The sequence below is a fragment of the Canis lupus genome, chromosome 3 (genome assembly GCF_011100685.1).
Source record: "Canis lupus familiaris isolate Mischka breed German Shepherd chromosome 3, alternate assembly UU_Cfam_GSD_1.0, whole genome shotgun sequence".
Classification (NCBI taxonomy): domain Eukaryota; kingdom Metazoa; phylum Chordata; class Mammalia; order Carnivora; family Canidae; genus Canis; species Canis lupus.
Window position 1 is genome coordinate 78,274,165 of NC_049224.1, and position 17,051 is coordinate 78,291,215.

Consider the following 17,051-nt stretch of genomic DNA (forward strand, 5'->3'; position numbering starts at 1 on the left):
CTGAGACTACTTCCCAATAATTTTTCTCTGTATATCACCCTTGGTCTCAGAGTCTGCTTTCCAGTGATTTCAACCTGAAACAGCCCTCATGGACCAAAGATGGCTGTTGAAAGCTCCAAAGATCATGTCCTCCTACAATCACTTTCAAAGGCAGGAATAATGGAGGAGTGATAGAGACAGCGGGCAGATCGGTCAGAAGGCTATTGCAGTAGTGCACAGGAGAAAAAAAAAAGTGTGGCTTGGAACAAAGACTGTGTAGATGGAAACTGTGAAGATGGAGATTGAAGGCCTAATCTGGGAGGCAGTTCAATAGGTATCACTGACAGATCAGAAATTATGTATGAAAGAGCGATAACGTGGTAAGGATGATGTGCATATATTCAATCATAGTCAAATGTTTTCTTGAAACAGTTCAGTTCATATTTTGGCCTTTTCTCTTGGTTAAAAATATTTTCTTGTCACCAAGAACAACAGGACAAGTAATAATGCATAGATGCACACATGAGGATGTATCTGTATTTAGGAATTTACATGTTATTAGAATTAGTTTTATGGACTATTGCCTTGTTGGCATATCACTCTTTTTCACTGCTTCTGATATTACATGGCAGGTGTGCCTATCAATTATTTTATAATGAATCTTCTCACTTATGTTTCTGTTGAGAAATTCAGTTAACCGGAAATAAAAAAAATAAGTAGAGAGCTGTGACATTCACATAAAGACTAAATTATCCGTGTTGACCAAACTGCAAACTCTTTATGCCCTTCACCTCACTCCTTATGGTTGAAAAGATCAGAGACCTAGGTTAGAACCATAGCTGGTAGTTCTTTATATCCATTCCATCATGTGAAAGTTCGTGCCAGTAGTAACAAGAAACTGGCTATTCAGGTTGGTGTCCATTTGTAACTATTAAAATTTATCTGTAGATGTCACCTTTTTTGGATGGTGAATGACCTACAAAATTATATTGTGAAACACCCTAAATGGTGCATACCATGATGGTGATACTTCGTTATAACAATTAAGGTTCATGACTAGCTGAATCCTAATTCTCCTAGACCATAAATTGAAACCTTGAAATCCAAGTTACTTGATGACCAGAGCTGGCAAATAAAACAGTAAATTAAAGAGTAAATATGTCTTGTATTGATTTTAACAAAGTTGTATTTACTCAAATAAGTAATCAATTATCACAAGAAAACTGCATTTTTTTGGTTTTGATAATGAATATAAAGTGAATGTGCTATCACACGATGATGCTTTAGGAAATGTATCATACAGTTTTATTGGCTGTGGTACACTGGCACAATGACATCTGGGCCCAGATACTGTGATTTTTGTCAATTGAGAAAAAGAGAGAAAAGCAGCTGCCAGAGTTGTTAGCAGAACTATGAAAAATAAACCATAATCTTGAACTAGCATTTAAAAATGTTTGAATATTTATTTTTTAAAGATGTAGAGAAGTTACTGGAGAAAACATATCATGCTCTGACTCATAAGATAAGTTTATGGAAAAATTACAAAATCAGAATCAGAATTCCAAAGAACAAACTTTAATTTCCCAAAATATTGTTATGTTGGCATCCTAAATTAAAGAAGAAAATAAAGAAATTTCTAGAAAATGCCCTCACTTTTTGATTTGGAACTTTCATCAACATATAGCTATGTATTTATATCCCTATATATGTACGTGTGCATGTTTATGTGCCATGTCATCATAGATTTGGGGGAAGGCAAATATCCTTTTACCTCATGTGCAAGGAAATGGATATTATGAATATTTCAACAGTCTCAGTGTTTCTCTGTCCCCTCCCTCATTCTAACTCTGGGATGGAGGAATGAATTGGCATCTGAAAATCTCCAGAACAAATTCTGTACTTTTCCTTTGCAGAAGAGTTTGTCATTCAGCCAACTGTGCCTGAAACTTCTATACTTCTGTGGTTTTGTATTAAGATTCCCATGTTTGCCAAAATACCTAAAGGTCTCCAACAGTTTTTTCAATAGCAAAATTGACACAGTAATTGAGCTGCTTATCTCCTGAGTCCTTTACTCAAAGTTCACATTTAGGAAGAAGATGTGCAACAGATAAAGTCCTACAATGGTGACTAGGAATACGAGTGCTAACCTCCGACAGCCAGGCCCAGGTCCTAGCTCCAGCTCTTACTAGACCTGTGAGTTCGGTCAACTCTTAGTTACTCTTAGTTCCTGAATATGCAAAATGAGATATGAACAGTATCTTGCATTCCCAGGCCCATAACAAGCAGTCAATAAGTGTCATTCATACGTATAACAATAAAGTGTTTTGTGATTGCAGGTATGCTGCATCTTTATATGCACAAATTGAATTAGATTTTGTTATGCTTAGTATAGAAGGAAAAAGGACTAAGCTCTTCAAAATATGATAAATATATATTAGGATAAAAAATAACTTAGATGTTTTCCAGTTTATTGGAAAGTGTGAGTTGAAACTGATTCTCAGTAATCTTCAATTAAGTTTGTATGACATTTAAAAGGTAGGTAAATATACCTCTCTGGGATTAGGTAAAGACACATAAGTGAATATGTATGCTTTCTAATTAAAAGTATTGTAATATGACAAAAATTGAACCTAACTTACCACTTTGTGGTTTTTTGAGTAAGAAAGCACAAATTTATTTTTTTCTTGAAAACAACAAAAAAGCTTTAATAAATGCAATGTGTGAAAAGTTTAGGGATTTAAATAGAATATTTTCACAATAAAATCCAATATCATCACCCCTTTCACACAACAGAAGGTAGTTAAAATCTATGCTAATCATGCTTAAAATGGCAAACTTAGGAATTAATATCAGTGTCTTCCCAAATATTTTTTTCAAATTTTGGAAGTCATGGAAGGCTGATTGTATTTGCTACATTTTAAAATATGAGTTCAGGCAAAAGAATAGGTGTGAAACAATTTACCAATGAATCTATTCCAAAAGAGCTTGCCTATTTTTCTAAGTGTAGTTTTTAATTTATACTTCATGCTTTGTAGAAATTTTCCATATTTCATTATAATTGAATTGAATTATTTTTCCTTCACCAGAAGAGGGAATATTTCTTTTTTAATTAAATGTTTATCTATTGGAAATATATGTGGCATTTTCTACTCTTTTACACTTGTACTCAGTTTATTTGGAGGAATATATGAGGCACGGTTTTCCCCCTCTAGCCCCACTTTAAGCAAGTATTCAACCACTTCTTCTCAGTTTCAAAGTAACAGCAAATGCTTATGCAACTAGACTGTAAAAGTTAATAAAATAATATAACCGTCTATCTTAAAATTAATAAGTCAAGTTCAGTATAGTTGTCTGAGGGCAAAAGAGTCTTTAATGATTCTACCCTAACTTCTTTCTAATTAGATGATGTAATTGTATCATTTATAATATTTTATCATTAGTGTATAAATATATAAAGGAAATTATCTATATTTATATCTATATCTATATCTACACACAAACACACAGACCGTGTGTTCCTAATATATAAGTCAATATTTCCAATATGAATTTTGTCACATGGTTGCTCTGGAGATGTTTCCTAATTCAATAAATACAAAGTTCTGCTGCTGAGTGAGATGTGAAAGCTATTAGCAAGTCAGTACTTCTGTTTAAAAAGCCATACAAATCAGTTAAGTGATATTTTTAAGAGCAGGAGTGGGCTAAAACCTTCAGAGAAGTGTAAACTATGGAGAGGTAATCTGAATTCAGCAACTGATAGTGTCTTTGGAGGTATTTCAGATACTAGGCAAGGCAAGAGTCAAAAAAAAAAAAAAAGCATTACTAAACTATAATTCCATACCAACGAAAATGCCCTCAAAAATAGTGACACAGTAAATACGCTTTCATGCAAACTGAGAGAATTCATTGTCAAAAAAAGGTGAAGAATGACAGACCTCCAGTAACTACATTGGTGAATAAAATGTCTATTTCCTGAACAAAGCTGTAACAGTAATGTGTTAAAGATATAAATCTCTTGATGAGAAAAATCTTTATTTTTTTATTTTTAAAAGATTTTATTTACTTATCTGAGAGAGAACATTAGGGAGCAAAAGTGAAGGGAGGAGCAGATTCCCCACTGATGGTGGAACCTGACACAGGGCTTGATCCCCAGGCCCTGGGATCATGACCTAAGCCGAAGACAGACAATTAACTGACTGAGCCACCTGGGCACCCCTCTTGATGAGAAAATTCTGGGAAGATGGCAAAATAGGAAATACCAGAAATCTGTCTCCCCACCCAGACAACAACTAAACTGACACAATCTGTCTGATGCAACTATCTTGCAATTCTGGAATATATTGAAGACTGATAACTTTCAGCAAGGCTTAGATTGTAAATTGTGGTTAATTTCCATTTAACAGATTTCAACACAGTAGCACCACACCTTACCCCTCAGACCATAGCAGGTCCCTGTACACATGTTCCTGGAGCAGTTTGCACATAGCTTATGGAAGCCAGAGTGGGCCAAAAAGACCCAAACATTGAGGGTATGTTCTCTAACCACTGACTGCTGTTTCTGATCACAGAGGTACAGATACACAAGTGGCCAATTCTTTTTGCAGCTCCATTGATATTTCAAATCCCTCCTTCTGTGGCTGAAATGACTTTCAGGAGATTTAAAGGACTGGAACATTTTGTTCTTCTCTTCATTATTCTAATTTCCCCCTTTTGGGAGCCATATATTGAAAAAGTAATTGCAAAATTGATGGAAATTAGATACAAAATGCGCATGCCAAGGAAGGCACAGGCTCAGAAAAGATTTGAGAAGACCTTTAAGATCACACTTTAGACTGAATCTCAGTAATGACACAACGTATAATAATCAAAAGGTCAAAACACCACCAACAACCCAGGAAACCCTGGGGAAGGGAAAGGGAAAGATTTTGATTTCTTTCACATTATGATTCGAATGTCCAATTTTCAACCAAGACATCAGAAGGTATGCAAAGAAACAGAAAAGCACAGCCCATTCAAGAGAAAACAATAAATCAATAGAAACTGTCTCTGAAAAAGACCTGATGATAGATTTACTAGACAAGGACTTTAAAATAACTATCTTAAAGATGCTCAAATACTAAAGGAAGACATGGAGAGTCCAGAAGACAATGCATAAATAACATGGAAACATCAATAAAGAGAGAGAAAACCTAAAAGAAACCAGAAGAAATTCTGGAACTTAAAAGTATAATAATAGAAATGAAGAATTCACCTGAGATGTTCAAAGGTAGATTTCAATAGACAGAAGAATCAGTTAACTTTTCTGAAAGAACAATGGAAATTATCGTGTCCAAGAAACAAAAATTAAAAAAAAAAAAAAGATGAAAGAAATGGGAACAGAGCCTAAGGGACCTGTAGGACACAATCAAGGGGACCAACATGCACATGATCAAATTTCCTAAGGTAGAAAAGAGAGAGATAGGTGCAGAGAGAATATTTGAAGAAATAATCACTGAAAATTTCTCAAATTTGATGAAAGACATGGATGTCAACATCTGAATGTTTCTGTGCAAGTGTTTTTGGATGGATTACATTTAAATTGGTAGATTGTATAGAACAGAATGGCCTCCACGATATGCATGAGTCTCATCCAATCATTTAAAGGCCGGATTAGAATGAAAGGTTGACCTCCTCCAAGGAACAACACATTATCTTGCCTGACAACTTTCAAACTGGATCATTGACTCTTCATGGTTCTACAGCAACCTAGATGATTTTTGGACAGGAACTAGGGCACTCTCTATAGATTTTTTTTTTTTTTTTTTTTAAAGATTTTATTTATTTATTCATGATAGTCACAGAGAGAGAGAGAGAGGCAGAGACACAGGCAGAGGGAGAAGCGGGCTCCATGCACCGGGAGCCCGACGTGGGATTCGATCCCGAGTCTCCAGGATCGCGCCCTGGGCCAAAGGCAGGCGCCAAACCGCTGCGCCACCCAGGGATCCCTCTCTATAGATTTTGATCTTACCAGCCTCCATAGTGGTGTGAGTTAATTTCTTATTATATATTGTATTGCACTGAAAAACCCTGATCCTAATACATTGGCAGTGGAAGTGTCATTATGAAAGCTGTGGAAAATGTGAGAACCAGACTTCAATCAGGTATTCATAATCCAAATAAGAAGTGCATGATGATTAATTTTCTTCACTTTCAGAATAAGCAGATAATGGTTAACCCACATTTTCATTATTACACATCATTGTCTGCTTCTACAGTCAGTTAAACCATACATGATTTGCTTTAAACTCTCAAATATTCCCCTCACTCTTTCTGTGTGCCATGTCATATTAGGGGCTCATAGTATCTTGCTTTAAAATTGCACTTAAGGGCAGCCTGGGTGGCTCAGTGGTTTAGCGCTGCCTTCAGTCCAGGGCCTGATCCCCGAGACTCGGAATGGAGGCCCACGTGGGACTCCGTGGAGCCTGCTTCTCCGTCTGCCTGTGTCTCTTCCTCTCTGTGTGTGTGTGTGTGTGTGTGTCTCTATGAATAAATAAATAAAATGTTTAAAAGTGCACTTAAATGTGTAAGCCTAGCATAGAAAAAAAATATTTCTAGAACAAAATAATGATTATGTTATTTATTATTATGTTATTTGAAATGTGAAAATACTTTATGAATACAACAGAATCAAAAGAGTCATAGAAATATATATCCTTTAATCTCAATTTTGGTTTATGCAAACATAGAGTATGTTTCAGCTACATTTTCAACATAATATTCTTTGTCTAGAAACTGCTATGCTGAGAGAAGTAGTGATTATTTTTGCCTGAAACTAGAATGAAAAATATTACTTTTTATAGTGTTTTTAGATGAAAATGACACTTAAAATTTCATTCAAAAATGGTACAACTATTCAAAATCTGTTAGTGTGAAAAGTATTTCACTGAACAATTATTGTATCAGATACATAAATATCTAGGCAAGAGATGAATAAAAATTAAAAGCAAAAGGAGAGAGAGGGTAAAAGGAATTTAAATGTTCCAATATTCTAGCATTAAAAATAATTTAAATGTTGCAATATTCTAGCATTATCAGAAGAGTGGTAAAAGTAGTTTTTATACTACAATTTGTAAAGGGAACATATGGTAACATCTATGAAAATCACTAATATTAAAATAATTCATAATTAACAATAGAAAATGGAGCAGTAAAAATGTTTTATTAACCCAAAAGAGGCTGAGAAAGGAAGGAAAATCCATGTAAAATAATAGAAAGCAAATAGTATGGTAGAAATAAAATAAAACATACTAATTACTTAACATGAATAGACAAAAATCTTCCAATTAAAAAAATAATAATTTTATGTTATCTCAACTTCTTGTTCAATATCCTCATTGTTGTTTTTTGGGGACTCAGTAGTCAGGTATCTATGGACTCGAGAACAACTCTGTAGGTATCAAAGACAACTCTAAGTATAAGAAAGGCTCCTCTACTTGTAGAATTCCATTTTAGTCATCCTTTTCTAACATCTTTCTCACGAGCCCAAATTCTAAAGTTCCTTGAAGCCGAGAAGAACATGAATACAAGGAAAAGCCTTAAATAAATAGCAACTTATTCATAATGATATGAAATAAAAAAAAAAACATGGAATTACTAGAATTAATACACTTTAATTTTAAAACTGAATTCATCAAGAACAACTAAAGATGACTTTGTATAACTCCATGCAATATGCTGTGTATGATAGTCAGAATTCTGTTTAAATGTTAGCTCTGAGATCCATTTTTCATATGTTAGAACAGGAGAAAAAAAGGGAAGATACCTGTTGATTTAGAGACAATCCCACATAGAGATGAGTTTGAAGATCTAGGAATCAAAAAGAAATCACTTATAGCTTGATTCTACCTATAGACATTTATCCCCAATTGTGTTATTGTGTATTACATTCTGGGAAGTAATACCACTTATTCAACATTTGGATTTACCTCACAAAACATTTTAAGAATTGCCTTTTCCTGAAAAAATTCTGAATATCCAGCAATGCCATGCCAGCATTCTTTATTACAACTGCCTAAGATATGATCATCTGTTATTTAAAATTTCTACAAAGCAACCACAAGTTGGACAAGAAGTGAATCACAAGAAAGTTCAGGTCCTCATAGTCTTGGTTAAAGGTTTTTATATAGCAGACACATGCCTCAGTAAATGCTAGAGGTGGTTACTGACTATTCCAGAAGAATATAAATGCTTAGTATTTATTCAGAAAAGGAAGAAATATAAGATGTCTTACATCCTAAATATTATTAGAAAAATATATTTGTCTTAAAAAAGAAAAAAAATATAGCTTTGTCTTAAATTCTGGAATTGTTTTCAACCAAACATGTACTCTCCAAATAATATTTATCAAACTTTTAAAAGTAGATCTTCATGTCATATAATGATTGATATAAATAAGATTTCATCTGATTATAAAAAACTCTGAACTGTGAGCATATTTATTTGTAATAGTCAGTCATTTTTGTTGAATTAAAAATTGATACAGAGAAACATGCACTTGGCCCAATTATATAGGTAATTATGATTCTATAATACTACAGCCTTAAGTAATAATTCTCTTTTAGTTCTATATAGTCCAGAGGATTGGGGTCTTAGATATTCACTTTTTAAATGATCTAGTCAAAAGAAGCAATCTTGGGAAGGGAATATATTATTTAATCAATACATATCCATATAAGAGCATCTCTATATTAAAGCTATAGCTTAAACTAAAATGGTTAATGGAATGGACAAAACTATTTCACTTGAAGCAATTAAAGTATTTGTCACATGAAAAATTTATTACCATATTAATTTGCTTAAAATATGATGTGAAAGAGACCCAAATTCAGGCTGTCATTTAATTAAGGTCTTTATATACAGAAATAGTAAAGCTGACAACCTGAAAAGTAAAGCAAAAACATATTTTAAAGGCCTATTTTTAATTGTAAAACAGAATTCCAATTTCTCATGAGTTAGGATGAATAAAGCTTTCTCTCAATGGAATTAGCATTTTCAAATTTGGCATATAAGAGAAAGTATTTCTAGTATTTCCCTGTGGCTATCATGACTCCATATTCTTTCTTTACTTTTTTTCCACACTGGATAATAATAATGGCCCCAGGTCAATAGAGAAGTCGATCTAGATGTACTGTATCCGCTATCAGAATTATGACTAATTAATTAAAACAGTTGTGTAGTCATTCTTAAACTTCACATGTGTGCATTTGTATAGGTAAATCATCAAGGGATCTTAATATATATTTAGCCTTTCACTGTACACAGGGATTAAGAATTTATAGAAATATGGGTTTTTCCCCCCTTAATCTACCTGTATACTTCTCATGATTCCATTAAGTAGTGATTGTTTTGCTTAGTCTTGGTCAAGGAAATAAACTTCACATTTATTCTCTTTGAAATTCATATTTCCTTTAATAAGGGGGTACCTCACCAAAATATTACCTAATTTATAATACCAATTATTTTGTGTTAAAAATTTTATCCTTTAAGAAGTCTTTACCATCACCATACCCAGCCTCCTAAACTCTCCCTTTTGGGATCCATGTGTGGGCATACAGATCTTAAAACCAATGTATCTTCTTTTCACCATGGCTTAAATGAGATATTTGTGTGAGTAAAGAAAAGCTGCATTCTGCAAAAGTGTTCTTTGTGAGCTTAAGATATGGTTTTAGAGGAAGTTGCAGGATTTCCTTCCCTGGACATTTAAAAAATGAGATAAATTCTCTCGTTTCTGAGTGACTAGAATTTTTCTGCCCGAGGGCAAGAAAATGAACTCTATGGTTTTTAAACTTCCTACAATCTGAGCAATTCTAACTTTTGAAAAAATACAATCAACTGCATTCATTAAATCAATACTTATGCAATAGCCTGCAGCACTCCATGCTAATTAGTCATTTTAAAGGGCTTGCTCTCTGAAAGAAAGAGCAGATGTATTTTCACATTAGTTCAACTAATTGCTTTCATGATTTTGTTCCTTCTACTCCTTCCTTCCCTCCATCAATTTCTCCCTTCCTCCCTCCAGGCATTTATCCTACTTACATTCCTCTTCAGTTATTTCTTTCTTAACTAATGGTTCTACCTCATTTTATATTAATGAGATTTAAAGTTTTATTAATTTGTAACATAATGTGAATTATTTCAGAGTGTTTTGAAAATATATAAATGGAGTTTGAAAAATCTACTTATATTTGTAATGCTTCATTCACATTTAAATCTAGTTAAGGGGAAAGATTCTATTTATTTATTTATTTATTTATTTATTTATTTGTTTATTTATTTATTTTAAGGGGAAGGATTTTAAAATTTCATCTTGTATAAATCTTGGATTGATAAGATATTAAAAATGAGTTTAAAAATTACATACATGAAATAAAGGTATTCATATTCAAGATGGTAGTAGGAAAAGTATACATGTATATGTACCTTTCTTGTTTATGGATTACCATCCAACATAAACTGAGGCCATTGTCACATAAACACATTAACCACATTAAATATTCTGATCAATGATTATAGATTGTATTTCCACTTATTTAGATCTTAATTTTTCTCAAAAATGTTTTCAGTTTTCAGAGTATAAGTTTTGCATTCTTTTTGCTTGATTCATAAGCAATTAATCCTTTATGATGCTATTATACAATGAAATATTTCCTTAATTTCATTTTCAGGTTGTTCATTGAAACTATATAGAAATGCAATTGATTTTTATATATTGATCTTGTATCTTGCAACCTTGCTGAACTGATTTTTAAAAATCTAATAATAGTCTTTTAGTGAATTCCTTAAAATTGTCTCTCTATGAGATCTTGTCATTTATACATAGATATATTTACTATTTCCTTATAATTCAGATATATATTTTATTTCATTTTCTTGCCTAGTAGTCCTGACTAGAGCTACTAATACAATGTTAAATATGAGTGGCAAGAGTAGCTATACTTGTTCCTAATCATAAGGTGTCTTATTTTGGATTTCTGTAACAAAAATTCCATAAACTGGGTGGCTTTAAAAAACCACAAATTTATTTCTTACATCATGGCTGCAAAGTTCAAGATCAAGTCCTTATCAGATTCAGTGTCTGATAAGAGCCTGCATTCTTATGCAAGGATTGTTGTCTTTTCACTGGATCCTCAAATGGCAGGAGTAAGGGATCTCTCTGATGTCTCTCATATAAAGGAACAAATCCCATTCACGAGGGCTTCTCTTTTATGATTTAATTATTCTACAAAGGCCTCACCTCCAAATACCATCACTGTTAAAAACTAGGTTTCATCATATGAATTTGGGGGAAACATAAATATTCATTCTATTGCGTTCCATCCCACTCCACCAAAAGTCATGTTCATTAGTCTATTAGAGCTGCTGTAACAAAATACCATAGGATGAGTAGTGTATAAGCAACAGAAACTTATTTCTTACAGTTCTGGAGTTGGAAGTCCAAGATCAGTGTGGCAACATGGTCAGGTAAGGGCTCTCTTCTGGGTCACAGATTTACCACTATCTTCACATGGTGGAAAGGGCTAGGGAGCTCTGGGGGATTTTTTACCAGAGCACTAAATTCCATTCAGGAGGGCTCACTGTCAAGTCCTTATCACTCCACCTACTAATAGCATTACCTTAGAGGTAAGAATTTCAACATAAATTTTAGGTGGGGTGAAACAAATAGACCACAGCAATGTCCTTCTCATGTGCAAAATATATACATTCCATCTGAATAAATCCAAAAATTAACTCATTCAGCATCAGTGCAAAAGTCTAAAGTTCAGAGTAGATATACTAAAAATATAAAAATCATCTAAGTCCAATATGGATAAGACTCAATACATGACTTATTCTGAAGCAAAATTCCTCTCCAGCTGTAAAACTATTAAACCAAATAAAGGTCCTTCCAAAATACAATGGTGGGTTAGGAATAGGATAGATGTTCCTTCTTCTACTCCAAAGGGAGAAAGAGGAAAGAGGAAAGGTGTGACAGGTTGTGGGTGAGTCCAAAACCTAATAGCGTACACAATATTAAACCCTAAAACCTCATGGACTGGCTCCCTCACTCTGAGGACCCACTGCATTCTACCTCCAAACCTCTCGAGGCTTAGAGTTACATACCTGTCACTCTCCAGTGGTTCTGCTGCCTTGAGACTACACAGCTCCACTGGGCATTGCCCTAACAGATTTTTTTTGTGTTCACTGTATATAATACTTTTATATATTGATGGATTCTACTTGTTAGTATTTTCTTGAGGACTTTTTTTCCAAACTATATCTATAAGAGATATTGGTCAGTAGTTTTCTTGTAAAGATTTTGTCTGGTTTTGTGTCAGAGTAACACTGACGTCATAGAATGTGTTGGAAAGTGCACTTTCTTCAGTTTTGGGAGAGTTTGTAATGGGTTTTATTAATTCATCTCTAAGTGTTTGGTAGGACTCAACAATTAGCCATTCAGGTCTGGAGTTTTGGGGGGAGGGTAGTTTTTTTGATACTAATTAGTTTTGCTTTATACATTTACTCAGATTTTTATTTTTCTTCGACGTCATTTTGGAAGTGGTATCCTTTAAGAATTGGCTATTTCATCTAAATAATCTATTAGGATACAGTTGTCTATAGTATCCCTTCATAATCTTTTTTATTTCTGTAAATTCTTCAAATTATTGCTAGTCATTGTGTCCATTCTCAAAAGAGAGGTATTGAAGTCTCTCCAATAAATATTGTTGAATCATCTGTGTCTTCTTTTCTGGAATTTTTGTTTCACAAATTTTATTGTCCAATGATCAGGTATGATATGTTTATAACTGCTATATCTTCATGATGGGTTGACTGTTTTGTTATAAAATATTCCTGTTTACTTCTAACTTTTTTTCATTTTAAAATTTATTTTGTCTGATATTAGTATACCAGTCAAGTTTTCCTATGATTTCTGTTTTATTCATATATTTTTCCATCATTTTTCTTTCAATCTAGCTTTGTCTTTGGATAAAGTATGTCTTCTGTGGACAGCATGTGTAAGGATATTTCTTTCTCATCCAGTGTGATAACCCCTACCTACCCTACCTTTTAGTATATGCACTTTAAGCTATCAGAATCTATTAGAAATGTTTAGCAATTCTAGTGAGATATATAAATATTATTTGTAATGCTCTAATCTCTTTCTCCTTTTCTGTGTTATTATCATTATACATATTATATATATGTTACAAACCCACATTCATTGTTGACTATTGCTTGATATAATTTTATGTTTCTTAAAGAAGATGAGAAATGAGAGAACGTGTATATATTTACAGTTTTTATTATACTCATCTTCTTTTTCATATTCTTGGTCTCTTTATTTGTTGCTATATGTTTGAGTTACATGATACTGTCTTTCTTCAGCCCATAGAACTTTGTTCCCACTCACTTCCTTCATAATATTAATGGCAAATATACTACATTTCTAAATATTATAATGGCTTATACATGTTATATATTTGACATTATTATGTGCCCATTGCTTTTGAGAAATTCTGATGCCTTGCTCATTCCCAGAAAGATAATGTATTTCTCAACTCGGACCTATCAGAAATCCTCTGTTGTTGACTGCTCTCACCTTCAAGTGGAGTATTTGTTAAGACACGCTGAAAGAGAGGTTAAGAGTGAGTCATGGTTCAAATGCAAAACACTCTCTCACTTACTGAATTTTAGTAGATTTTCTTGAATAAATGTTTCTTCATTATCTATATGCTATTATGACCATTTTAGGAGACTTAGATGATTGATGGTTTTATAATTTTCAAATGTTTCATGGGGGAGCAGATACATGGAGTACTTCACATTATCAATCCAGAAGTGGAACTTGTATGTTTATTTCTTATGCAGACCAATTCAGGCTTTTTGTTTGTTTGCTTGCTTGGTGCTTCCAAATCATGCCTTCAGAGACTCACCCTCAAAGGAAAATTGGCTACTCAAGGGGTTTCCTTACCCAAGAGAACTCTATAGTTTTTCAAATAAATTTATCTCTTTTCTATATTGCTAAGTTTGAAACATTGTTCTCATTATTGAAAAATAACACAAAAATCATTATGAAAACCTTATAATTCATTTTATGAAAATTATCTTATACTTCAGAAAAATTAATAATAGAGTACATAAAGTTTTAAAAGCAAGTGTATTACATAATCAATCTCCATAGATAGTTAAAATATATAACTTTTTTATTTTCCCCAACTTTTATCATTTGACTTATGTATAAACAAATGGCTGGTAAATGTTTTGTCACCTTATTTGACCAGTCATTCATTTTTTAGATTATTAATTCTATTACTTATATATGTATTGAAGAGACTTTGTGTTAATATATAGGGTATAGAATCACAAATTATAATTTTTAACAAAGTGTAAAATTATTTTGGAACCTGTATTTTTCTTTTTAAACAAGATTCTGTGCTACTCATTAGTCTCTCCTAAAACCTTAGCATAAGTAAAACACTCTTTCACTTGTTATTAAATATGAAATGACCCAGAACACACCAAAAATTAATTGGCTATAAAACCAACTTTAAAAACAAAACAAGTTTATGAGAAATATAAGCATTCTTATTCATATGTAAAACTCCATATTGGCAACTTGACTTTCTTTTTTTCAGATTTATATTCAGACTTAAAACTCTAATTTCTACTGTGTAAGCAAAAAATACAACTCTATGACTAAAAGTATCAGGTAATTAAATTGCTCCTGACATCCCACTCTCATGATAGTAGTAGGAGACATTCCTTTGAGAAAATAACTTGAAAATGTTCTGGTAAATATTATTTTTTCATATGGATGTAGGGTTTAATTTTCAAAACAACTTCTCACATATCAAAAGTAAGTATTTTAATGATCCCATAAGATTGTGGCCTAGGATGCTATATTGTGCCAATATTTATACATATTGAATATACTTAAACTTCACTTAACTCACATAGCCACTATGTTTATATTTAACCATAGATCCTACACTAATTCTGATGGATTTTGGTAGTAAGTATGGCTGAAAAGAAAACAATAATATCAGAATAAGTTCGAGCAGAGGATAAAAGGAAAGAATGGCTATCAGGCCCCATTGAAAGCAATACCATATAGTATTTCAGGTGTTGGTTTATCAAACTCTCATGAACTAGGAACCAGCAAATTGAATTGACAAGACAGGGAACAGAGGCAAAAAAAGTGAGGAATAAGTAGGGTTTTGTTATGTTTTTTGTTGTCGTTGTTTCCAGAAAGGAATATTGTACTCTGGGGAAGTGTACCAGGGGTATAAATATGTCCTAGGGATGAGGACAGAAAGAGGTAGGTGGAATATCTGGACCTGGATATGGAATGGGTATTTAGTATATTGAGTAACCTGGAGGTAACTGCTATTGGAAAAGAGGTAAGACTTATGTGAATGGAAGTCCTTAATAGTGCCAAGGCCCAATAGACAAACATCCATTAGATAGCAAGTAAGACCAAAAGACTTTTAGATTTGCAGATATATATAAAAAAAAAAAAGAAGATTTGCAGATATATGACTAAAAGAAGTATATCATGTGTATTTAATTGACTCTTTTTTCTTCTGGGTGATTGGCATGTGAAGCTATAAGCTGTATTTTTTTTTTTTTCAAAAATGACCAGAATCTCTTTAAATGTAATAATATTCTAATAGAATTTCCTGCTATACTTTGAACACAGTTTGAGAGTATAGGCTCATTTTTTAGAATTTTTTTTAATCATGAAACAATATGGTTATACATTTAAATAGTATGACCAGTTGAATTGTGGATGATAAAATGGTTTTATATTTTTCAATTTCTTAATTTGCCATGAGAGTACAAATCATGAAACCAATACCCTATGTCTATTATATAACTGTAAAAGGATTTTGCCCAAACATTTTGAACAAAGGAGCATGAAGAGCATCAGAAGGGTAAAAAAAAAAAAAAAAAAATGTATGATAATCTCTAAGATTTCTACTCTGGAGAGTAATAAGGGTCATGATTGTAAAGATTATAAAACAAAATTTTCAAGTCATTTGCTTGCTCACCACCTTTCCTATGATCTTTCCCTGTCCCTAAGTGAAATTCCCAAATCCTTAAAATTATATTTAATGTTCTTTATCATAGAGTCCCTGCCTCCCTCCCTAGTGACAAGGCCTTTTTGGTCTATATGACCTAGATACACTAGTTCCCTTTAGATTTCTCGAGAAATCTGTATTCCATCTCCTCAGGGGTTTTAGTTATGCTGTTTCTTTTCCTTAGAATACTTTTATAATATTTATTAACTATCATCTATTCATCTTTCAAATTATCTTAATTATTAATTTTTCAAGGAGGCCTTCTGTGATCTCAGACAAGGGTAAATTTTGTTGTTATATATTCCCATAGCCATGTGGACTTCTCTTTACTTTATACTCATTATGCTAAAAGTTTTAGTTTCCATCAACCTGCTAGACTGCAAATTCTATGAGGACTGGAAAAGCAGCTCTTCTATTCACTGTTGTATCTCAAAGTATATATCCTTCCTATCATACAGCCATATTATATGTTAAACTGAACTGAAATTTTTATTATGTCTATTACTGCATTACAAATACCTCCTGCTCAATGATATTTCCCTTAATTCCCATAAACAGAAATAATTTCTTTCTAATTTATATAGTTTGACCTTCTCTCAAGGCAACATGCTACTCCTTTAATAAAGCAGAGTGAAATGTTTTTAATAAAGGAAAGTAAAATATAACTTCAGGGTTTTTTTTAATGCATGTTTGTGTCAACTATATTGTTTCATTTAAACTACCATAAAAGACAACAATATGAAAATATCACCCATAATTTATATATTGCTTGCCAAAGAGCACAGCTATTAAATGGCACTCGGGTTTGCTTAGTGCTACATTTTCTCTTCTTTTCCCTTCATGACAAGGGAATTCTGCCAAATTGTGGAGGGAAAAAAAAATTTCACCTGCTATTATTTCTGTCATCTTAATGCTGCAAAATAATCTTCACATTTAGTGGCATGAAACAACCACCGTGTTCTTATCCTCACCAAG